Genomic DNA, 26850 nt, shown 5'->3' with positions numbered 1-26850 from the left:
AAAGCTGAACATGCTTAATGACTGGATTTCACCTAAAACATGTAAAAATTGTAACATAAATGAGACTGAACCTTTATCATTTTCACCAGACTTAAAGGAATAGCTCATCTAATAATGAAAATTCTTTTCACAGATTGTGCAGATTGTTTTGGTTGATCAGCATCAGAAATCCTGCAAAGATTTTGTATATTTTCATAGAAAAATATTTGAAAATTAAATAAAAAAAACAATAAAAAAACAATACTTCATACTCTATTACCTTTGCATTAATACTACTGTGGAGTATTTCTTTTGCTTCATGAACAAATGGAACCACACACAAAAAACATTTTTAAATTATATATATATATATATATATATATATATATATATATATATATATATATATATATATATATATTTATTTATTTATTTATTTTTTTAATTATAGTTATGCATGTTTTGTAATAAAATGACTCCATATCCTTCAATTCATTCACATGTGCAAAGTGAAAGTGAAAATGCAAAGAAATTCAGCAAGATATGAGAACTTTGATCTTTGAATTTTGAGAATTCAAAGCATGTTTAACCAACAGATGATATACACATTACACACTGATCTCTTGGTAATATATAGCATATAAGTATAGCATATAACTTCAAAGCTGAACGGTTGTTATAGAGTGCATGTTTTTTTTATCAAAGTTACGTTTTAAAATTCTTTTTTGTGATTTATTATTCATGAAACACAGAAACCCTGTAGCATGACGTCATATCATGTGGCCAGTACCTGTTATGTCCAAAGTGTTTTCGCACACTCAAAGCCTAGTATGACAATACCTTAAACCGGTGTATTTCTAAAGCCTCATCCTACAAAGACATCGCTGTAATCAGAGACGGATCAGGAGAGCAGCGGCACATCATGTCAGTGTTGTCAAACTTGTCAAATATAAAAAAAGCAAAATAGCATTCTTGCACGACATACTAACAACTGACAACTGCTTATGAAGCTGAATGTGATGACTTGAATGATCCGCTTCAACAGTTTTCTGCCTTCCATATATGGGCCGCCCTGTGAAAGTTCATAATGATTGACAGGCAGAAAGCATCTCTGACTGGCTAAACAAAGAACCTTTTTTTTCTTATTTTTTTACGCTTTACAGAGCCTAGGGCTGTGAGACACAGAGACAGATGTGATATTTTTGGACAATTAATTCAGTTAGATCTAATTTTGTGATATTTTTATATATCACATTCCATTTGATAATAAAAATTAAATGAAAAGAAAGTATAATAATATGTGTGTGCATTTCAGTAATATATATATATATATATATATATATATATATATATATATATATATATATATATATATGCGTTGTCAACTTTTGACGCAGATCAGAAAAGTTCATCAAAATTTAAAACACATTTTTGCTTTAGATTTTAGATCAAAATTTTGATGAAAGGTCAGATCCACTACAAATGTTGACTAGTATATATATATATATATATATATATATATATATATATATATATATATATATATATAAATAAACACAAATACAGCATATTATTTGAAACTTTTTATCTGTATGTACATGTATATAATTATGTTTATATAATTTATATCATATAGAAATATTTTTATAAATAAACAATTTTTTTAAATATATATATAACTTTTTCTTTTTTACTTTTTTTTTTGTTTTACCACAAGAACATATTTTTATTTACTTTTAATAACGAAATGGAAAACCCAATTCCTCATCTGAAAAGTATATCTTCTGAGCACCAGCTTCAGTAACGGATGATTCATGGATCCAGCCACCGAAGCCAGAAGACTGAATCTGACCTTTCGCATTTCATCACATGTGACCGGTATTACAGAGGAAGGTAAAGAAAACAAGATGCCCTTGTATAACAGAACACAACCAAACATAGCCATGGACGTATAAAGCGGCTCCTCCAATGGGAGGTACAGAAAGGCAGCGGCGTTTGCGAGGCAGGGGGAATTAAAGTAAGACAGAGCTGGAGCAGAGTGAAGTTCAAAAGCAGGTATGCGGCTCGTCGCTCGGTAACGACAGTCCACATGGGATCAGGGATTGGCTCCTGAGCTTGCGGATCAGCTTTGAATTCTCCCTCTGTGACCTCATCAAAAGGGCAGGTGTCAAAGTTACATCCACACAGTCGAAAAACTGCATTATACAGATGCGCTTGTGAGCGTGTGGTGTATGTTGTGTGTATGAGTGGCGTTTGATGTATGTGGATTTATATCGGTGTGAGGGAGTGTGTATGTGTGGGTGTGTTTGAGTAACTCTTACTGGTTGATATGCAGCTCACATTCAGGGTCTCTCTCACAGCCCAGCCAAGCAAATGACTTAGAAGAGCCACTCCAGTGCAGGGCTAAAGCATAGTGAATCTGTGCATGTGAACGTCTCAGTTCTGCTGAAAAGACCAGCTCAGACCAGCTTTAAAATTTTTGAGACTGGATTGAGACTGTTTGGGTTTTTTGGTGTCGTTTTGTGAGTGTGTATTTTTTTTTAAACCATCGATCTAGTAGAATTTTTAAGTGCAGTTTATGCTTAAATATAAATATATGGTAAGAGCGAGGAAGATACCTGTGTATGTACAGAATATTATTTCAATTCAAAACAAAAGGCTATTTTTAATTTAATACGATTAAAAATACCATTTATTCCTGATGACAAAACTGAATTTTCAACATCCGTAATAGTCACCTGATCCTTTAAAAATCGTTGTAATATTCTGATTTGATGCTGTAGAACATTTCTTACTGTTGTCAACATTACAAACAGATCCGCTGCTTAATATTTTAGTTGAGACTGAAACTTTGAAAGCAAATGCTTTGCAGTAAAATACTGCACAGTCACAACTATGACATAATAAAACTATAAATATGGTAATATCAGTGCTGATGTTCCACTGTTCCATTATTAAATTCCAAAATTTGGGATTTTCAAATAGTCAAGAAGCATAATGTGCTCACCATGTACATATACACACAAACATCTGTCCCACGGCTGTGCTAAGCTTTAAATAGCTGTGAAATGGCTTGCTGTTTGGGGAGCTCCACTTAGCAATTATGCTGAGTGCCAGTCATCTGACAGTTCTTTAATGTGAAGACTTTGTTACCATGCTAACACATGCTAATTATTATGAGCGCTACAGTGATGTTAAAATCAAATCCAAAACATAAGGATAATGAAGGATTTTTCCATTTAAGCTTTAGAACCGCAAAGAAATCTCAAAATCACGAGTCTACCGAACAATGGAGAGATGAGTTCAAGGGCATTCAAGTCTTAAATGAAAACTCGCATTGTTGAATTAATAACTGCCTTCATTTCACAGATGTTAAATTTGCCTTTATTTTACTAGAGCAGAGAGGAAAGCGCATTCATTGAAATGGACATATGAATATGCCTCTTCAAAAGCCACATATTTGCATATTTGCATCTTATTTCTAAAGCCAGAGTCTCCTCTTTGCATTTAAATCACTATTCTGACAGTGTTACTTTTAGAAACTACATTTGGGTTGGAGTAATCGACATTTTACTGGAAAATATTTTTTGTGTGATTCTTTTGTGAAGGTTGCGATAAGCGACTGAGTCACGATTCATTAATTCAACAGATTCAGTCAAAAAAAAAAAAAAAAAACACTTAATCGACTAAACGTGGAGTTCTTCGTGAGAGAGTCACTGAATTATTAAATTTTTATTATTAACAATTTGTTGATTTGTTCAGGAACAAAACACTAGCCCTGTGCATTGCTATGAGACACGTTAATCAGCTTTGGTTTCATTTGTCGTTGGCACCTAGCGATATTTGTAAGTTATTCAATGTAATGATATTCCGAACACCATCTCTCTGCATGTGATATTCATTTAGCTAAATTATACATCAGATGGGATGCCAGCAGTACTTGAACTGCCAACTGTTGTTTTGCCCAGAAATAGGTCAGCAAAAAGGTCAAAATTTATAATGAATTATAAATTTAGCTTTAGTTGCGGTATTTGGCTAAGGTTAAAATAATAGGAAAAGAACATTAACATATGAGTTTAGTTTTTTCAACAAACTTACTTATGGTTTATTCAGATAGAATAAAAATAAGTACACATTTTTAACCTCCTCGGGGCAAAAAGGTTCCAAAAGGAGGTTGTAGGCAATGCCATAGAAGACCAATTTTTGGTTCACCCAAAAATCTTTAAGTAAGTTTTCTTAAAGAACATTTTTAAGAATTGGAGGAATCTTTTTTTTCACTGAAAAGCATTGTTTGAGCAATAGTAAAAGAACCTTTGTTTTAGATTTACACGCGGTATTAAATATATTCATTCATGTCTTCCGCGTTGCAATGCTCTATCATTTGCAACACGCATTTAATGTACACAAGGGCCGTTCTGCGCTACACTGTAATGCACGTTTAATTTGCGAGCCGGCGCAGTTATCTTTGACATTTTAATGTGTGACGTTTGCATGTGTGAATACATGCTAAGTGGCTGAGAGGGCTTTCAGGAGCATGTTTCCAACCCTGCACCGCATGGGTGTATTGTCCGACTGCTAATGTGTGAGTCCAGGAAAACGTGTATTTTTAGAGTTTCATCTCCTGGCATGAGTCACAGTGAGCGATGTGCGTGTGCACGTGTATTACTGCGTAAATTCTACACAACAGCTACGCTTGTAGTCCTCTTGTGGTAATTGCTCGTCCTGTACTTTCTATTGTTGAGCCTGTGCCGCGAGCTCACCCGTAGAGAGCAGCTCATGCAGTCTCTGGCTAATTCATTTCATTATGGCCTAATCAGAGAGGCGCACGTGGCATTTAGCCTGATTTCTGCAGATCAAAGACACCACTGTGTGTTTAGCTATGGGAGTCCTTCATTAGGCCACATTCACTCTCTTGGTGACTGGACTGCGCACTTCCAGGAACGCTAAAAAAAAAAGAAGCACAGTGGCAAAGGAAAGAGGGAAGACGGAGTGTAGGTCGCAGTTGAGGGGAATTAAGATTCAGTGTCTGGTCTGATATCTGTTCTTAGAAATGAGTCATGTCTCTGTTTAGAGAATTGGATTTGTCATGTACATATTTATATGCAGCCATACACTGCAAAATGTCCAACACTTAATTAGTATCTTTGCCTTTTTATCCAGTAAAAAAATAACTTTTCAAATTTTCTTTATAAAAGAAAATATTTACCAATGTACATTAAGTACAGTCACAAAACTATTCTGATATGATTCTTTCAGAAGCTGTAGGTCAATATTTATTTACTGTAATTTGAAACATTATTATTATTAATCACATTTGATAGTCAAATTCTCTTTTAAGAAATTCAATACCCATTGCACATAATAATAATAATAATAATAATAATATACCCAAAAAATTAATTAATCAAAAGTGACTGTCAGTTATTTAATTATTTACTAATTTTTAAATAATACTTATTAATTGTTAAATAACTGTTTTCAACACATAATAGTAATGTTTCCTGAGCACTAAATCATCTTGTGACACGGATGACAGAATTGTTGGTTGTAAATTCAACTTTGCCATCACTGAAAATAAATAATTGTTGATGAAAATAAATGTAGCCTTGGTAAGCATAAAACTCCAAACCTCTGTACAGTACCAAAGTAACCTCACTAAATGAATTATGTTTAATCAATATGTTTTCGCTGCATACATACTATCGCATCATCGATAAATACCCACAAACACAATGGCTATAAGAAACGACCACGGATACACCTGCTCTCTCTCTCTCTCTCTCTCTCTCTCTCTCTCTCTCTCTCTCTCTCTCCATGGTTAGCAGAGTGTTAATACGTGTGGAGCACAGCGCAGTGGGGAGTGAGCTTCCTGAAGAGCTGTTGACTGCTATGTCAATGAGAGGATCATTACTGAACGCTGACAGCTCTGATCACAGGGAAAAAGGCTAAATCAGACTAAATTGCATTATAGCCACCTCCACCTTCCATGCTCCAGCCCGTCCCACACTTCCTCCATTCTCTGGAAGGGAACGGAGAGCGTTAATTGCAGACCTCGAGGGAAGCGTCGAGGGGAGGAGAACAAGACGAAGAAGAAAGTCGTGGGAGGAGTGAGGGAAAAGCATTTGTCTTTTAGCAACACCGATATCTGCTAACCATCTCACCGTCTCAGGTGGAAAGGAATCCCACTGTCGTTTCCTCGGCATCCCACAAAGCACCTTTCAAATCCCTCCTGAAACATTTCCCGATCCAATATCAAAGAGGCTTTTCTTTCTTCCCCATCGACCGCCAGGGTTTGAACTCCAAGCTACAGCATTACCATTGAAAATTAACCACATAAATTGCAGTAAGTGAATAGCAGTGTTAGCCTGTAAGGCAAAAAAAATCACACTGACAGACTTGTTACAATAAAAGCAAATGTGCAACGGAGGCTGGCAGAGAACAAGCTGGAGATTTGTTGGAAGAGTGTGTGGAAAACAATCAAGTTGAGCAGAAATCTTTTCCACATCCACATTTTCCATTTGAGTGAGAAATAGCTGTTTGGGCGTAATGGTGTATTGGAAAAGCAACAAATGACCCTGTTAGGGGAGGTGATGGTGTCATTACACACATACACATACATACACATAAGCCTGCAGTTCTAACCGGCTTTAAATGAAAAAATATGAGAGAGATTTCTAAAGCAAAAATGTCTGCGTGCCACAAACAGGAAGGAGAGAGAGAGATAAAACAGAAAAGACAAAGAGCGATAACTTCATGCTATCTCATAAAATACTTCATGATTTCAAAGAGTTCATAATTGCATCTCATAACCCACACATGAATATGAAGGGAGGATGTGAGAGCGCACACAGAGAATTAGATTCACGCTCTGTGGATGCTCCGTCTCCACCTCCAGTCTGGTGCTAATGTGCCCAGAGGTTGACTCCTGATAAACCATGAGCGATTGGACTCAACCGGAGAAAAGCAGCCCCTCAGCACTGCGCATTTCAATTTGCTGCAGTCCCCCCCACATCCGCCAAGCAAAACCACAGATAACGGAGCAATTTTCCCACAGACATCATCTGCACATCACAGACCGCCATTGTGCCATTTATAAGTACAGCTCAGAAATGATTTTACCTGACAAAAGGATGTGTGTTTTTTTTTTTTTATTTTTTTGGTATAACGTTGAGCTTGTGCTATTCCGCGCATCCTCGAATTAAACTCAATTCCAATTCGCTGGAAATTGGTATTTTTTCATTTACAAAGAGGTATAAACAAAGTTATTTTCACTGCAGACACATTTGCGAGAATTGACTCATTCAGACGGGGAAATAGACTCGTAAGTAGAATCTCATTTCTTGGAACATTTTCACAATGAACTGGGCAGCTAGGTGAGTTACCATGGCAATGCACACTGGGACCGTTCACGTTTAGGACAGTGAAATTAGTATTTTTTCCTCACCATATGTTTTATTGTTTCCAAATTCTGTTTTATTATGTCTTATTATTTGAACTTAATTAATTCTAATTATTCTTAACGGAGCACTAAAAGCTCACAAACGCTGCTTTAACTTAAATCGACCAATCAACGGAAGTGGTTGAGAAAAATTAATCGTGAATGATAAGGTGAAAATAAATGCATATTATAAGAAAATAAAAGTGTTTTCTGACAATGCATGTGTGTCAACCTGTTAATCATAGGGCCCTATAGTAATGTGCACACCACATTGTGGCTATAACTGGATATTTAGCAGGGGTGTGGTGTAGATTGCTGATGCTTATTTAAGACAATTAGCAAACACTGATATTTTGCGCAATGCGATGGCAAACCGAAAACTGATATCTCTATTTCTGGAGACAGCATATTGCTCGTGTTACCTTGTTAACAATCACCCTGTTGTTGGTGTTCCCAGAGATAGAACAGGCCTGTCGGAAACTGGGTCAAATCAAACCAAATGGACTTTAATTGAAATAAAACATAAAAAAAGCACAGATCAATCAATAATTTTGATGGTCAGTCAAACAGATTCGTCTTAAAGAGGGAGTAAAAGCACAGAAGAGGGAAGCTTCTGGTGGTTCGTTCTTTCTTTGTTTCCTGCTCAAAAATATACTATATCACTACAGCAACCTGCTAAGAGGTTACTATAGTTACAGTGTGGCGTTCCACAGTGGAGTGGTGCATTGATAAACAGTAAAGAGGAGAGAATGGAGGGTGAGGGAGCACTGTGTTGACAGTGATTCGTAATTTGCTCTCTCTCTCATAAAGGGTGAAAGGCAGCAAGTCAGAAATGACAATGAAGAAATGAAGAGGAAGATTAGAGCGATGACCCAGCTTCAAAAGCCGGACGCTTTCTTTTTAATCAGATGCACAATGAACGCACTTGCCCGAAAGGTTAATTAACAAATTCCCTCTTTTTTATTTTTTATGAAGCCCACCCGAACGGCTAACAAAAGACAGCTTGTGGACTCGTCTGTTCGGACGGCTATGACTGAAACATTTAGCCTATTCTCAATACCTGTGATTGTTATATAAGCTCGTGGAATAAAACACAGAGGTAATCGAGAGACGTCCACTCTCTGTGAATTTCAGAGCTTCTATGAGTTTTTTTTTTTTTTTTTTTTGGAGGGGGGGGTTGCATTGGCTCAGCTAGATGCGCCCACATCAATAATCTTATCTTGGTTGAACAGAGGACTGGAACACTGCCTTTCAATATCATTTAAGCCCCAAAAATAGATGAAAAAGGGGGAAAGAGAGATGAAAGGAGAGTTCCAGGAAGGGGCAGGAAACCCAAGCCCGGAGTCAGCGATTTGTCTCCGAGAGATCAGCGTAATCGGGGAGAGCTCATGGGGAATGAGAGGGGGCTTACAGGAAGACGCTTGCTTACAAGTTTGGAACTTGTAAAATGGAGCAGCAAAATTGCAAAGGGCAAAGGAGGCCACTAATTGATTTTTACTTTGAAATATGCATACTCATGAATGCCAGAGTGAGGCTGTATGCAATGAAACGTTTCCAGTTCCTGGTGCCATCCTGCTTACTTCAAGCAAGTTGTGAAACATCCAACTGGGATTTTTTTGGATTATAGCGACACATTTATAAATAAGGACCTTTTGGTTACTGTGTGTGTGTGTCCTGACCTGCTTGGATATTACCTGTTGTGGAGTTATTAAACTGTTAATTCTGATTCTTCTTTTCCTTTGAGCGTTATTCCCACACCACAGCATGACATATATACACTGCCCTCCGATACTTTGGAAACACCCCAGGCACCCCAGGTTTTGGATGATATCAGCATAAATCCTATCATTTTTTGGTTGCAAATACTACACATTAAAGTTACTTGACATTATCATTGAAGACCAGCAATAATAATTTTCATTTTTATTACATGTCAAAGTTAAGCTATTATGGAAGGAGCTGGGCCGTGATGTGGTAAGAAGTGTCCAGCCAGTGTGAATCCTCTTCATGAGGGGTAATATATCAAGTTAATGTTTGAATAAACCGACAGCTCGGATGCCAGATTATGTAGAGCTGTATTAGCTGATAATAGTGAATATTTTGATGAATCCAAAAAGTGTATCTATAAACTATTTGTGCAATAAATGTTACATTTTGTATAGTTTGTGTTGTCCCTTATCAGTGCAAAATGATCTCCAAATAAAAATTATTCATACCAATATTGTCCAAAACCCTACTTTTCTAGGGTGTTTCCAAACATTTAGAGAGCAGTATACACACAATTTAACATTACAATTTAAATTTTGATTTTATATTATTAAATGAGAACGAATCATTCCAATATCTGATTATTATCATATTGCAATTTATAGTTTTGGGGAAATCATGAGACATTTCCAGGACCGTGTTATGTACAGCATTGATTTGAAATATTATACTATTGTAACACTATTAATGGCTTTAATGTCACTTTCAAACAATTTCATATGTCCTTGCTAAAGTATTAATTTCTTTCCAACTTTTGAGCAGTAGTGCACATATATAGGCCGTTCAATAAATCCAGCTCAACTTCCTGCTAGATACAGCGATATAGCATGTCCATAAAAAGACTATTCATGCTAAAATAACGCTTTATTAACGGCTTAAATGTAAGTTCTTCTTCAGATGCAACCGTTTCCCTGAAAGAGAACGACGCAATGCATTCGAAATGTCGATATCTGTTAAAACTTAATTTAGTCGGCTTTTAAGGGTACTCTAAAGTACGGATGAACTGAAAGCTAAGCGGCATTATAATAGGCTATTATAAGCGACCACAATAAATTCAGTGTCAAATGTGGCCGTAGTTTACTCATACTCAAGTGAAAAGAGAGATGTATACAGCCAAGGACCCGTAGAGGACTCATCGTTTGAACTCTGTGCTCTGGTAAAGGGCTCCTGCCTGGACTGTGCTGATGCTTCATAAACCCTCGTCTAACAGATGAGGAGAGGAGACAGACTCTACTAGGGAAATGATGTATTGGTTTACTGGAGCGGGCGGTGTGTGAGTGTGTGTGTGTGTGTGTGTGTGTGTGTGCGCGAGAGAGCGAAAGAGAGATGGAGAGAGTAGAATTATGATGTGTGAGATGTACTCATTTCCTAGGCCAAGAGTGTATATGTGTGTGTGTGTGTGTGTGTGGAGAAAGAGAGAGAAAGAATGAGACAGAGTTCAGAGTAGCGTAATTTCACAGAGATGCTGACTCCTGTGATTGCTGGCCCATTACTTTTACAGGTTGTTTTTACATGCGTATGGTAAAAGCCCACACTACAGTAATTTTATAGCCACTATAGGAGTCCTTGGCTAACCTTCATGTTACTGAGCTTCTGCGAGTTACAAACTAAAGAGGCTGCGTGCATTCGTATGATTCATGTGAGTCACTGCTCTTCCAACCCTCAATTCTTCTTCTTTTTTCCCCTCTTTTAACGTTTCCTATTCATATGAAAGATGTATTGGATTTTCGGCACAGCCCATAATCCATAACCATTTCTCATCTTCTGCCTTTTATCACATACAGATGCACACACATGCAGAGGATAACTACACACTTATAGAAGCAGGTGGCAGTCTCTCTCAGTATCACGGTGGCCATTAGGTGGCAGTGTTGCTCTGCAATGCAGTCCATGAACCATAATCCCTTTAACCAGAACTTAACCAGGCTCCAATGAAACTTTGCTTAACATGACACACATGCACATATCATCCCCTTTCGGATTTTTCAAATTCTTTCAAATATAAGGTCAATTTATAACTTGAAATAAAATGCTAAGGCTTTTCGTGCATGATTAAATGATCAATAATGTGGCATAGATGTGATATGACTACTAAGAAGGAACAATTAAAATGCATTCCTCTAGCAGCACACATGGAAAGCCGTGATGTCATCACTCACAGTGGATGTCATGACTTTAAAGGGACAGTTCACCACAAAATGTAATTCTGATATTATTTGTCTAATATGTCTTTCGAAAACCTATGACGATTTCTGTGGAGCACAAAAAAATGATATTTAAATCCAAATCGCCAGTTATTGTTTAGATACAGTAAAAGTAAATGGTGATTCTATTGCTGAAATTTGTAAATAAAGTATTTTATATTTTCAGAAGACGTGAATTATGGGACATTACGGGGCTACATTTAAGGAGTTTTTTGTCATTTTTTCGACCGTCGCAGCCCGCTTTCACTATATGTAAGAAAACGGGAAAGCGGCTTTGATATTCAGCCGAAGTTCTTTTTTTTTGGCGTTGAAAGAGAAAAAGACACACAGGTTTGGAATAACATGAAGATGTTGCCAGAATGTTAATTTTTGATCAAACTGTCCTTTAAAACACCTCAACCGTAATATAAATTTAATACGAGAAAGGTATAATGATGCTCTTTTTGTGGGGATCATCTCAACAGGGAAAGGATATTGATAAAAGACACACTAATTGCCTATAATTTAGTCTTGATCGACCTCGTTTGACATTTTCTCTCACCCACTTTCTGTTCCGCTCACTCTATACCCACTTTAGTCTTTTCTCACTACGGCTCTAACCATCGGTTCACTTTGCATTCTCTTTCTCTTCTGCATCCCTGTAACCCTTGTACCTTGTTATTTTTCTCTCTTGTGACAGGGGGCAGACGAGTGGTGTGGTCAGTGTAAAAGCGGCCTCGGAGATTTCCCGAATACAAAACAACCCAGAGGCCCACAGCTATGAAGATGGCGAAAAAAAAAAAAATTAAAAAAATACCTCCAACTGTACTCTCTCACTATCTCTTGGTAATTTGGACTGGTAAGAGGCTCTGCTCTAATAAACCAACGGGATCTTCCGAGCTGGGCAGACCACGGCCATTAAAATCTGACCCTTTTTCATTCTTTTCCGAGGGCTGAGTAATTCTGTCCTCCCCTTTCCTCATTCTCTCCTTCTCGTCTGTCTGCGATTCCAGGCTTCGTCTGACCCAGAGGACCAGCTATGAAAGAGAATACTAGACATTTTGAAGCGATGGTAAGAGGCTTGTTAGACAAGAGACAAAAGCCTTTCTTTATTAACCATTTAGTGACCAGCCCTAATGGGGGACGAAACTCTTATACCTAATAAGTGCGACATGGAACAGATGTCCATTAGGAAAGCTCTCAGCACTAATATTTACCATTAAACTAAATATGTGACAAAGTTGGAAAGAAAGAGAGAGAGATAGAAATGGAAATAATAACACAAGCAGGGGTCTGAGAGATCATGGAGCCCACCGTATTGATCCGGTTGGTTAACCAGCATCTCTCTGTAGGTCTGTGGCAAAGCACACTGCTTCCTGCTGCTCCTGCTGCATGGGTGGCTGCGTTTGCCCCGGCTCCGTGCGGGAAAAGCTTCAGGGAGACAAGCTGCAGGGGCAAGATTAGCCAAGGATGATCCACATACAAGCTCCGGTAATGGTTACCTCAGAAGATTGACCTCCCAGAGTCTAGCTCGGGAAGTCCCCACGTATCAACCCAGCAGGGCTCGGGAACAGAGGAGTCAGCCGACTCAGAAAGCATTATCTTCCACACAGGATGGCTACTTTTGGTAAGGCCTGGACTAAGAACAGCGGTTTAGCCTCAGGATCAACAGAGTACCAAAACAGCAAACGTGTCTGAAATATTGCATATCATTATTAAAGCACTTTTGCCATCATAAAACATCAACACGGATTAGCTGATAATTACATAAGCATTATAGTGTAGTGCGGTAAAATGCATATTATGAAAACACTTAAATGTGTTACAGAATCATTTGAGTTTAACTTTATTAAATGTAATATAAATTGTAAAAAAGAGAAATTAGTAATATTGACTGAAACTGATAAATGAAAAGAAAATATCTCTAATATTGAATATACGTGTGTGTGATATCAATCTTTTGTGACAGTCTGTGTGTTTGTTGGGATGTTTTTTTTTTTTTAAACATGCAATAACTCACTATTCAAAAGTCTATACAGAAAAGAAAAAAACAAACAAAAAACGACTACTATGTTCAAACGGCTTCTCAAAATATGCAAAGTAAATAAATAGAGAAAGATAAATTATACTTCAAAAGAGAGAAACATGTCAAAACAACTCTATTAGAAATCCTACTGCAGCAGTGTTAACTGGGTGGGTTTTTGTCATGCAGTTCCAAGGTAACGTAACACAAAACTGGTGATATAAATGTCTTTTTTTTTTTGAAATAGAAAAAAAAGAAGAAGAAGAAAAGCGATAATTACTCAGGATATGCGTCATCGTCACAGTTCATACAATCCATAAACTCTGTCCTTCACCTCTGTTGACAGCCCATTCACTGACAAGGCATAACTGTATTTGTCAAGGCTTTGTGAGAAATGTATAGTGCTTGTTAATCTATAAGCACCTGTAGATATATCAATGAGACATCAATGTTTGCACCAGCTCAATGAGATGTTGTGAACCCTGAACAAACCACGGGGTCAATAAAGAAGCATCGCGTCTCACCAGAGCGCACACTTACAAGCGTCAACACACATACAAGCCGAAGTGTTTTATTTACGCTGCCTGTGTTGTGTCAAAGTTGCCGCAATGTTTCCAGCTTTCAATTTGGATTCCAGAGAGCATGTAATTCCCCGTCTGTGTGATATATGATGTGAGAGCTCTCTTAATGCTTGCTAATGATTTAATGACTCGGGTTTTGCTGTACACAGGCTGACTGCGATTGAGCTACTCCATTAGTTTGTGTTCAGGCAGAATTTTCCACAATAATTCAAAAAAAAAAAAAAAAAAAACTAACAAAAAAAACGCAAGGCTACAGCTAATTCCCCACCAAACTTCCTGCACAGCCTGTTGATTAAATCACCAGCAATTTTTACACCATTTGAAATGCTTGCCTTTGCCGATTCAGCGAGCTGTTTTGCAGAGGGCTTGTAATGTTTGTAAAATATATGCTCGGTGCATTTAAGTATATGTGTACTCATGTTTTAATCATAGCGGGTTAACGGCCCAGTAAAAGGGGTGGTAGGCCAATGTCTACGCCGCTCACATAAAAGCTGTAATCCCCAAATTTACAGCAATAATCTTTAAAAAACGAAAAGCAACTTCATGCGGCTAATCAGCATTGATTTTCCAGAGCCCCGCACTGTCCGATTACGCACGTGCGGATGCTCGTTTGGCTGTGTAATTATAAGTAAGAGAATAAAACACCAGCTGCTTTGTTTTCTAGCCTTGTGAACAAGGTAAACTCAATAGGTCAAGAACTGATTTTGACTGTCAGGTTGAGCCCGCTTTGGAAGTGAACCCTGACACATATTCTTTGGGGATTATGCAGTAAATTTGACAGGTATACTGAGGGGCTTTTATGAGTAGTTTTGGCAGGTAATCTAAAGAGACGTTGGTGGTGGGTTAGAAGGACAGGCGCACCAGAACTGTAGATATTATCGGACTAAGACATTACAGAAAAGAACACAGAAGGCTAACTGAATGCTGAAACCATAGGAGGCTTAATCAGAGACACTGTGCTGTACTAATTAAGCTCTAACAAGCACTAACGATTCCTAACGAGCAGCTGATTGGTTCTCTCATAACATTCTCAGCCCATGCCATATCGCTCGGATTACAGGAAGTAGACATGAATTTTGTTTCGCTGGCTTCAAGTCAAAGGGTTAGTCCTTGACCTGCTCCTGCTGCGACTACACAATCTGGCAGCAAAAAAAGCAGTTCATCCTTTGGCCATTAAAAAAGGTCTTCATATTGCAACAAATATATATTATATAATATATAATACTTTTATAGTCCTATAGTCTATATTCTATATATATATATATATATATATATATATATATATATATATATATATATATATATATATATATATATATAAAAAATATAAAAACATATTTTCTTAAATATGTACATGCATGTGTTTGTATTTATATATAGATAATAAATATACACAGCACACACACTCATATAATATGTAAACGAAAACTATTTTGGATGCGACTTCTCACAATTAATAATTTGACCGGACTAATGGGTATGGGAAGTTCACGTAAGAATGTGTCCTACGGTGTGACGTAAAGAAATTAAAATTACAAAAATAAAATAATAATAACCTCTAACATGAAGATAATGCTATTTGCAACTATAAAGAATAAAGATACATTATTCTCATGTCATTTGCTATATGGAATTTTTTTAGCACAGTCAAATTGTAATACTTTTGTCATAACCCATGTCATTAAACAAATTTTTGTCCCTTCAAAGCACAAAAAACTGTACACACACACACACACACACACACACACATACAAGACTGGAGTAATGGTTGGTGAAAATTCTGATTTGCTATCACAGCAAAAAATCATCATTTTAAATATATTAAAACAGTAAATAGTTTAATTTACAGAATTTAAAAATATTACTGTTTTGATCAAATAAATGCAACCTTGGTGAGAACAAGAGACTTACTGACCCCCATATTTTGAATGGTTGGTTGTGCATATAGAAGAGAGGGGGAATCTTTATACCAGTCATAAAAAAATATTATGATTATGAAGATCTTGAAAAATGTACCTGACTTATGGGGTGACAGGCTTGTGCAACATAACAAAAATTTTTCTTACAAAAAAAAAAAAACTACTGTGTTGGTCAGTAAGTGAAAACGAAATTTCAAAGTCTCCAGCACTTCCATTTCATACCGACAAAATCACTTGAAAGCACATAACACCTTGATTACGGCTTGAAGGCTCTTAAGTACAAACTTTCCAGAAGACGACATTATTTTTTGTTATATTGCTTCTGGGTTTTGTGTGTTTGCCATTTTATGTGCATTTATGCTATTCGTAAGCCACAAAGACGTGCACATATATGTAACATGCCGTGAATTTGTATGCAGACGAGAAAGGGACAGAACGAGCCAACAAATGACAAGTTTGGAGTGGGGATAAAAAGAAGGGAGAGGAAATGAGTGGAAGAGGGGAAACAAATGTGAGAGCCATCGTGCATGAAATTAAAAAGATACCTCAAAATAGTCCTGCCAGGCAAAGTGCTTTATGGCTTCCCACACACATAGACACACACTTTACCTGCTCTCCTTTCTCCTCTCACACATTCTCTTTGACATCCCCTTGCACCCAGAAACTCACATTCGCATGTTTTCCCTGGTGTATTTTTGTATTATATTTGAGGGTGAACCATCTTTGCTCTCGACATAGTCCCCAAGAATCCTCTTACAAAAGCACCTCCTACCCACCCCTTTCTCTTCTTTGCCCCTGGGTAGAGGTGGAGAGGAGGAGAAATAATACACAGCACTGTAACCTTTACACAGCGTCCATTCAGATCAGACTCTTTTCCCCCTCCTTCCCTCCTCGGGAGTCTGCATTCATACCTTTATGTTGTGTTACAAGAGGTTGGCAGTAGTCAACAGGAGACAGATCAATATCAAGCCCCAACTCAACAGTCTCTCCTAAAATTGGTTTTACAGTCTGTCACAGCGAGACCCATCGCCAAATTGAGATTTATATGAAGAGTGAATTTAAAATGAAAGCCTGGTTGGGTTTTATTCAATTTCTAATTCTATGGATAAGTTTGGGTAAACAGTGGGAACACTGTAACAAGTTTAATTTTGATTTTTGAAATCTTTAATCTTGTTATTTTCTTTCTGCTAGATTCTGCATGATTGATTAACGCTGATGTAGATAAACTGCCCATGGCTGTCTAGACCATTTAGATTCTTCTACCACTGGAAACTCATTGAATTATTTTACACTAGCGTTCAAAAGTTTGGGATCGATACGATTTTTTTGGAAAAGTTTCTTACATGCTAAAAATGCAACCTGGTCTCATGGCGCAATCTTATCTTGGCGCACTTTTTAGCGCGGCATCAACAAATGTGTTTTTTCATATCAGTTTTGCATTCGTTAACACTATTGAGTAGGTTGGATTTGGTGTAGGGCATATTTCACACACGATAGAGCATTAACTAAGAAACAGAAACCGGATATTTAAATTCCGAATTGCCGCAATAAATACCTATATCAATGTAATAAAAATGTTTTTTTTATGTATTCAATATTATTTTGTATTGCAATATTTTTACAGTTAATCTTCAAATAAATGTAGAAACAACAACGATGAGCACTGCTCATAGCAATATTTATGTCTCTAGGAAATAGTTTTTTCCTTTATAGCCATTCAACATTACAGTGTAACTGAGAGCTATGAAATTTTAACATTTAGTAGACTTTAAAACAACAACTTCACATAATAATAAATGTCATATTTACCTGTGCCCTTCGGTAAGTAAGAAATACACAAAAAGTGAGTAAAATGATCAAACACTAAATTTAAAATTCAATATGGGTGAATCCTTAAAGCTACAAAAGTTATTGATTTCCTCTTTTTTCTTTGTTCTTTGATTAACAGACATTACAGCAGCTGGGTTATTATTTTGACTGCTGAACGTGACAGAGATCTGACACGCACTGTATTTTCTCACAGTTCTTTACCTTTTCTGACCCTCTTCAGGGTGAGAAAAATTCTACTAATGAGCTTACAAGTCGAATCGTGTGTGTTCTTTTAATCACGGTAACAACTAAAACATTGCGTGCTTTAATATGAAATGATATGGAGTGTGTGCTTTGTGTGCTATTGAAAATCATGTGCTACGAGAGAACCTGATAGAAAAAGTATCTCTAAGGTCAACCAGTTCCCCAAAGCCCCCAGGGTCTAGGATGGATAGCAAAGGAGACGTCCATCTTGGAATGGGCTTTTGCTCGACTATTGGGAGGAGTATATTGGGATGAGCTATGGATATCCACCTGTCTCCTCCTGATAAAGTATGCATACGTCAGATCATACATGATATATTAGCCAGTTCCAGACTACTGGCAGGAGAGACCTAATCAAGGAGCCAGCACACACGCTCTCTTCAAGCACACTCAACTGCATTGATAAGCGACTGACAGCTATGTGAACTGGAGTGGATGGAAAATGCTAAGAGTAATGTGTGAATGTAAAGGTCAGCTGGGCATTTTGTACGACTGAATGGAGGAAATGAGGGATGCGGCATTTTCCCCCCCCCGGGGCCGAGAGGTGAACGTGACATTGATGTGTTTCCGAAGAACTCTAATATGTTAGAGGGCTGGTTTTCTTAATGTGAACATGTCCAAGGTTAAACGAGACAGCTGTGGCTATTCAGAACAGTTTAAAATCGCTAAATTAACAGCAAACTTATGAGAAATGTAAGGCCAAAAATGACAAATTTCTCACCCTCGGGGCATCGAAGATGTGGATGAGTTTTTTGTTCTTCAGAAAAGATTTGAAGCAATTTAGTCTTCCAGCACTTACATACCAATAGATGTTCTGCAGTTAATGGGTGCCGTGAGAATGAGCTGATAAAAAACATCGCAATCATAAAAATCCACACAACTTTAGTCCATCGATTAATGTTTGAAAAGCCAATTATTTAAAAGAAACTTTCTCTGAGGTGTGTTAACACTTCTGACAAAAATGCTTTAGAAAAACTCCATCCCTGTTGTGTTCTCATATCAAAAACCACTAACAACTATTTTGGACAGTTTTCGCTTACAAATAGTGATTGATCTATAAATATTTATCTCCTAATTAAGACAAGACAACTTTTTCACTGGAGAAAGCAACGTTATGCAATTTTATCCAGAAACAACAGTTAAAAACATCTTAATGGATTTGTTTATTATAAAGATACAGATGGAGACAAGTGGATTACTTGTGGATTATTTTTACGTTCTTGTTGTTTTTTTTTGTGTGTGTGTCTCATTCTCACAGCACCCATTTACTGCAAAAGATCCACTGAGAAGCAAGTAAGGTAACACTACATTTTCCAAATCTGTTCCGATGATTTACATCATCTAAAGCGACACTGGCACCATTTTTGGATAGAATCCTCTTTTATGTTCTACAGAAAAGAAGAAAGTCATTAATTTTGGGAAGACGAAGGTGAGTCAATAGCAATGGCAATGCTTTTACTTTTCGGTGAACTACGCCTTTAACACCGTTATCAACCAAAATCAAATACTTCATTGTGTTTGTGAATTCAGGAATCTATTTAAGGCCACTTCTATAACTCTGAAAAGTTATTCCCAAATGTTTTATTTTAGAACTCTACACCACTTAACTCTGCTGTTAAGCCCAGACTATTTGTAGGTTTCAAAAGTTTAATTTCTTTGAATATCAACATTATAAGACTGACAAAAAATGAAAGAAATTAGTTTGTTTTATGTCAACTGCTTTTCATGGAACATGAGAGCATTGGAGTTGAATCAAAGCTCCATCTAAAGGAGGATCAAAGTGTTATTGATCCTTCTGTTATTATATGCAGAACACCTAATGAGAAATGTGTGTAATCTCCCTCCAATAACAGTCATCTTTACTGTTCATGCTTTAAGAAAACTATCTGATAATCCAGTCTCTGTGTGTGGTGGGGTTATATAATTCAATTGCGCACACTATCCCTTTATCATTTCATACCCTATATGATCGGCGGCCTCCGAGAATATAGAGATGTACGTGATTTGTAGTCTTACCGTTGCAGATAGACATAATGTTGACATTAGCATGGTCACCTGTGGCACAGCTGACATATTGCAATGAGATGTGTATGATTGTCTCGACATGTGGCATTAGCAACAGGCTTGAATGTTCATTTGTTCAGTCATCTGTCAGCGATGCCAGGGACGGGCCCTCGCCGCCGACGTGATATTATGACAGTAGCATCTATATGACCGAATTAATAGGTCCTCCTGTGCCCTCGAATGCATCTCAGATTAGAACAAGGTTAATAATATATCAAAACATGCATTTTATTCGCAACTGAGAAAGGTTTCATTGTAATCCTATGGCACTTATGGTTGGGTAAAAGTGTTTCTGAGGTTATTTGTTGCATAAACACAGATACACACAGACACATGCACAGTTAATCATCCTTGACTAATAGAGACCCATAGACGAAGCGGTTAACGCTCGGCTGGCTCTTCTATTTCTCTCCATCTCTCTCTCTCTCTCCTTTTTTTAATGCTACTGAAGTACACCAAGCAAAGATAACTTTCATTCACACACCGCCTAATCTGTTATGAACTCACGCCAAGCCTGAAAGCTTTCTCCATCAGGTGTGTGTGTGTGTGCGCCCATACGAAAGTCTATCTAAGGTAATAACCGGCAATTTGTCTATTAAAATTCACTCACTGACGTGAGTGATGCTATTACCGATACTACAGCTCGGCTTGGCACACAATAAACATTTGAGTATGATTTTATTAGAATTTCAGTCTGTATTAGCTAGCACTTTCTGACCTTACAAAAATACAATAAATACAATAAAAACCAATGCTGCATTATAATTCAATACGATTATATTGCATCCAATATATCTATGCATTAGTTAGACCTTGCAAATATGCATTGTTGTATTGGTGTCAATGACATTGATGCAACATTTTGTTTGCTTTTAATTAACTAGACATGAACAGATGTGTTTTTGCCCCTTTAGGAGTTTCAAGGCTCTATGAACTGCAGTTCAATTGAAATGGCTACATACCACTTCCTTAAAAAAAGCTTTACCTTTATATTCGACACAAAGGGGGTTTGAAACAACATAATACCGAATAAATAATAAAAGCAGCATTAGCTGGTAGATTCAAGCCTTTAAAAAGACAGCACAGTTCTGCTATTGGAAGCTTTCTTAAATCCCAAACATTAAATAATGTGTTTCTCGTAAGCAAGACAGCAAGTGTGCCAATAAAAAAGGCCTCTGGACAGGTAATGCACTGAGATTTGCTGATAATTTTTCTCAGCATTATTAATGCAATTCTTTGCCATCATACCAGACCCCACCAATGAGTTTATTGGAAAGCTAACAAGATGATATACTGCCGTCTCAAAAGCCTTTCATATCTCTAAGATTAATGTTTGTGTTTGCGTGTTATGGGGTGAAGGCTAGCGACGGTAACAGCGCGACACTTTCAGGACACGTTGCAGGAAAATAACTCTTTTATGAGGAGGCGAAATTCTGTTAAGAAGGCAAAATGGGGAAGAAAAAATAAGAGTTTGCTATAAAATGATTCTTGGGAACTAATAAAGCAAAGAGGAAAGGTTATGTTTTGCATTCAATCTTTGTACTCACCAACACCTTACTTAGTCTTTTTTCCCTTTTCTTTTTAAGTGGACCAGCCTTTGATCAGCGAGCGTCAGGATTTGAAAATAAGCTCTAGGCTTTTTAGAAATCTAATAATGAGATGATGAAAAGTAGCTCGTTTTAATAGGTAGACGTTGGGAGCATTCCAAGTGCTGATGACACTCTGAGTAAATCCAAGAGGATAACAACCTCCTAAAACACATCGAGTTAGCATGGCTAAAAATGTCCATCAAGCCGATGAAAATAACCCTGCAAAAGCTCGCAATTGAAAGAAAGGTGGAGTAAGCTAAACTCGAGCGGGTTTAAGGACTGTCAGAGTATACGAATTCTGGGAGAGATGTGAAGAAATGCCGTGTGGGTTTGTGGTGCGCGTTCCAGAGCAGAAGGTCATGGCTCTCAGTGCTGTGTCCATAATTAAAGTCCTCGTCCACACAAGCACAAGTCAAGTGTCCTGTCCTTGTGCTGAGGAGAGCAGTCGAAGGCTGGGAGAGAACGAGCACTGGAAATGTTCATGACATTTAAACTGGAATCCCCCAAGACAATGTCTTACATCCCGAAGCACAAACTCTGAGGAGCGGAAAGAACATATGAACAATACAAATATACAATCGCTATCAATAAGATCCACTCTTTTTACTGTTTCTCTCAAAGCGGGCCAACAGGAGCCCCGATGTCAGTCATTCGGAGCGTGTCAGGTGTGTGTGTGTGGTCTGCGGATGTCCTCCTTGCACTCAAATGTCCTCACTAAAACCCACCGGGGGGCCTCCGTCATTAGATAAAGCACTGGATAAAGAAAGAGTCATCCATAAATACATGAGTGAGGAAGATATGAGCCAGATCTCTCAGCCCCACTCACTGACCTACAGCAAGAAAGACTTTCAATCTCCTAAGAGAGTGGCGTGTTCTATATCTAAAGCGGCGTTCTTGGATCAGCCCTGGGCTTTCAATACTTTCTCATCATCACATGCTTAAAGAGGAACCAGGAAGGGAATTAAACACAGTCTGTGCTATTGAGGGTACCACACCTGAAGGCCCTTTCACACTAAATGTGGAACTGAAAAGTGAAGCAAATCATCTGTTCACGTAAAGAGCAAAATTAATATCAGAAGGGCTGAATGAAAAGTAGATTTACTCCAGTACATTAGGTTGTGCCGTTCACTTTTCAGTTAGCCTTGGGGGTAATAATAATAATAATAATAATAATAATAAAAAAAAATTAGCAATGACATTTTTATTTATCAAGGATGCATTCATTCGATGAAAAGTAAAAGTAAAGACGTATTTGCTCACTGCTGCTCTTCTGAACTCTGCATTCAAAGAATCCAGAAAAAAAGAATCACGCGGATAAAGAAATATATGAACAAACAGCTGAAACTTTGGTAAACTCTAGTGAAAATTTTGTTTCTATTTTAAAATACCTTAAAATGTAAAACATATATTTAATGTATAAAATATCTTAAAACAGAAATGGCTCTTTTAAGCTGTTATATAGTTTCACAGTATTGCAGTGTGTTTTACAGTATTTTTTGATCAAATAAATCCACTCTTGGTGAGTACATACTGATGGCAAACTTAAAGATTATCTCACGTCTCATCCATAAGTGAAAAAAAACGTTACAGTACAAAAACGGCTTTGATTCTTGCAGGATCACGCTGATACATATCTTACATGCAGATCAGGTAGCCTATCGTAACACGCAGACCAAACATTTTGATTAAATGAAGAATTTATAGTCCTTCCAAAGACCATATAAATAAATTTAGACCGCTTAACTTCGAGATGTGAAAATATAACGTGTTTTTCAACCAAATCACCTACCCTGCCTTTAATAGTTTTCAATTGGAAGAAAATATCAGCATACATGTTTGGAACGACAATGACTGAAATTTAATCTGGACTATGAAATGCATACAGCGTACTACAGGCGTGTACTAGCATGTCGAAAAGACAGACAGCGAGAAGATCATATTCAGACCTAGAGGACTAGGAGTCAATGGATTATTCAGTGCCATATGGTGAATATTTAGTGAATTTTTGCCTCTTGCGTAGTGTGTGTATGTGTTTGTAAGTGTGTATATTGTTGCCATCAGGTGCCCATCTGTGCCATCTCTACTTCAAAGAAGTAGTTGTTGCGCACTACCTTGCAGACAGATTAATTATTTACACAGCTTTTTAATGCTGCACAGACAAGCGTTTTGTTCGTAGAGGAAATACAAAACCCTGCTGGAAATCAGCGGGTACACACTCCCATCTGGATCAATGATTAAGAGTGTCACTGCGAGTCGTTTTCAAACTCCTGCTTGCGAATTCACACAAGGCAGGTTAAGTCTACAGCTAGCCTCGGTGGATGAAGGCGGAATAATTTGCTTGATTGTCATTGAAGTGTGAACACGCATGCCGGCACATTCACGTCACCGACCAATCAGAGCTGCTTTAGAGATAAGCCTGCCCTCTTTCTGCTCGCAGTGTTAATTAAAACTCTAGCACTTCCTGAAAAACACACACACACACACGAAGATAACAGGGAAGACAACTTCCCAGCGGTGCTAAGTCTCCGTCTCCTTCACTCTTTCTTGTTCAATCCCATCCTTTTCCTCTCGTTCAGACTCTATAACAATCTTTCAATCTTTATTTAAATGGCTCGCCCATAAGTCAAGCTCAAAGCCGTGTCTGCTGGGCCCATGAGAAAGGAATTAAAATCAGTCCTGTCACTCCCTCTCTCCTCATCTAAGAAAAAGAGAGAGGGGGGATAAAGCATCTTAGTGCCAGACTTACGAGCAGTCCGTGCTACATCAGGCCTGACAGAGGCTGCAGTTATGAGGCCTGGCTGGGAGATTTATACTCACTTCTTCTGCGGCCTGCTGGGAGACATGCGCATGCAGAGATGCTTAGGACCCCCCAAATTTATCTGCATTATTGCTGCTGCATTAACCCCCGACGGCAAATTTCTCATGACACCGACTCTCCTGAGACTATTGGAAAGCCAGGGTCAGGAGGTTTTCTCTGATATCTCCGTATCTGATTTTTAAAGTACAGCTTTTACCACTATTAGATGTGCATCACATTTTTTTTTGTATTTACACTGTGGCATCCAGTTTCGTAAAAATTTTGGATAATTCTGGAATGTATGGGGCACCGACTGTAACCTGACTAGTTTGTTGCACTGAAATGCAGCATTTTGTGACAAAAATGTAACGCTTTATAAAATATTGCACGCAAAAGATATATGCCAACTGCATTTTGTCAACAGAACAATTTCATGGACATGATGAGTTTGACAGAAATGCATTTTATAATCACGCAATGGAATGCACTAAAACAATTTTGAGGACAAAATGCATCATAGAAAACACAAATTATATAGAATAGTGTTTAAAAGTTTGGGTTCTGTAAGATTTTTAAATGTGCTTTAAAATAAGTCTGTTATGCTCAACACGGTTTCATTTAAAATGTAATTTGATTTGATCAAAAAACTAAAAAAAATGTTATAAATCAATGTTGTCCTGCTAAATATTTTTTTTAATGAAAACTGGTACTTTTTTTGGATTCCTTGATGATAGAAAAGTTCATTATTTGTTGCGCAAAAAGAAATACTGACATCCTTTGACAAAATACAACTGACTTCCAGCTGATTCTGCACGGCATGTTGAGTCATTTTCGAGGCAAACTCTTACTTAAATTGAGCACTTTTCTGGATAACTGTAAACACCTAAAAGCAACTTCTTCACGCACCAATGTACCCAATGTTCGGCCGGACAGAGGGTTTGTGGGTGGACATCAAGGGCTGCGTGCGCCTGAGGGGTAGGGGTGCTCGTCCTTGACGTCAAACGTGGAAAGTAATGAGCTCTCAGGTGGGATTTACGGCACGCTGTAACTCTTGAACTCCAGACAGAATGGATGAGAAGAGCAGGCAGTGGCAGCTATTGGCACGAGGCCTGAGATATGTAAAGAGCCAGTCATCTCCTGAGTGATGGAGCCGCCCGCTGCCGCTCTCCCTGCCCAGCCGTCAGAGCCACTGATGTGGTTATGACTTCCTTTCCACCCTAAATCTATCAGAGCTACTATTCTTCAAACAAATCACCTGCGAAGGAATTCATTTGGGATACTTTCAAACTCTGAGGGAGAAAGAGAGAGTCGGGGAGAGAGAGGGAGGGAGAAGATGGCTTTGACACTCTTCACTTCATGATTTTGTAATCAAAACACTGGTTTCCGTTTCACCAGGGGATACATACAGGAAAAAGTACATAAGGTAAATTGTCTTAGTCAATGAACTGTGAATGTCACATATTGCTATAAGAAATCATACTGTTTGGAGCTGCAACAAACAGGCGCTTTCTATTTTCTTTCGAATACAGAACTAGAATTTCATGTCTGGTTTGGCAGCCCACAGGGCCGTGGGGGGTGTCTTTTACAAAAGACTTGTACAACACACTCTGCTCCTACCACGACCCTGAGCTTGTGGTTAGGGTATATATATATATAGGTTGAATTCTCCCTGTAACCTTCCCTTTCAGTTCCCTCTCTAAAGTCCTTTCTTAGCTGAGCAAGGCTTCCCCAAGGATCGTCATACAACCTTGCCTGAAATTGTTCTCAGACACTCCCTGGTGTGCATGTGTGTGTGTGTGTTCAAGCATCAGTTTTATGCCTTTTAATTGCCTGCGACTGTTCCCTCTGACACTCGATGTGTGTAGCGTGGTGTGAAACGTCAAGATGGTTGAAAGACGGTTTTAGTCATGCGCTTACTTGCCTATGTACACACACAAACATCTTGCATTTGTGAAGAGCTTCAATAAATTAATAAAACTGTGTACGGTGAGTTTTCTGGGTGGCTGCAAATAACCGCCCAGAAAGAAACATGTGCTGTGTTGTGATAGTTACTTCAAACACTTATTTGGCTAAATAAACCGATCAGAAGAGACGTTTCTTGCATTTGTACTTTTGCTAAATAAATAAATAAAAATTAAAATAATAATAAAATCTAATCTGATCTTTTCTATTTATCAAATAATTCCAACAAATTTTGAGCAGCACCAATTAAGCAGTTTTCAACTGTGATAATAATAAGAAATGGTTTCCTGAGCAGCAAATCAGCATATTAGAATGATCTCTGAAGGATCTTGTGAAGACTGGAGTAATGATTTTAACTTGATGGTAAAGCAACATGAAAATGTGACAAAAGGAAGATAATTTGATTTTACATTGCTGTTTACTTGGAAAAATAGCTTGTCACTGTTTAGACAAAAAATAAATAAACAGCTAAAGT

The sequence above is a fragment of the Puntigrus tetrazona genome, chromosome 14, assembly GCF_018831695.1.
Source record: "Puntigrus tetrazona isolate hp1 chromosome 14, ASM1883169v1, whole genome shotgun sequence".
Lineage (NCBI taxonomy): Eukaryota > Metazoa > Chordata > Actinopteri > Cypriniformes > Cyprinidae > Puntigrus > Puntigrus tetrazona.
This window is presented reverse-complemented; position numbering follows the sequence as displayed.